The sequence below is a fragment of the Carlito syrichta genome, unplaced genomic scaffold (assembly GCF_000164805.1).
Source record: "Carlito syrichta isolate Samal-C Ts95f unplaced genomic scaffold, Tarsius_syrichta-2.0.1 Scaffold176084, whole genome shotgun sequence".
NCBI lineage: Eukaryota > Metazoa > Chordata > Mammalia > Primates > Tarsiidae > Carlito > Carlito syrichta.
The window spans coordinates 61,179-61,432 of NW_007120180.1; the positions used below are offsets into that span (position 1 = coordinate 61,179).

A 254-nucleotide genomic window follows, 5' to 3' on the forward strand; every position below is an offset into this window, starting at 1 on the left:
GTGGCGGGGCTGCGGCATGGCCCTCACTGCAGGGGCTCTTCCAGGCGGCTCGGCCAGCCCCACGAGGCTTGTCAGGCAGCCGGGCCGGCGAGCAGCGAGCTGTGGCCGGGTCTCCGGAGCCGGCTGCTTCCTGCTTCTTGCCTTTGCTCTGCCTCCGGGAGTGCTGGGGACGGCCGCTGTGCAGCCAGAGCCAGGTGGGAGGGCACAGGTGGGCAGAGCCGGTGTCCTCTCCCGCGCCTGGCGAGGCCATCTGT

General features: G+C 72.4%; 1 protein-coding gene across 1 annotated transcript in view; it reads left to right on the forward strand.

Annotated features, from left to right (window-relative positions):
• Positions 1-254, forward strand: part of MAP3K3 (mitogen-activated protein kinase kinase kinase 3) — a gene marked incomplete at its 3' end in the record, with an annotated part of 53,991 nt that overhangs the window by 51,621 nt on the left and 2,116 nt on the right. The gene's annotated exons all lie outside the window — the stretch shown is intronic.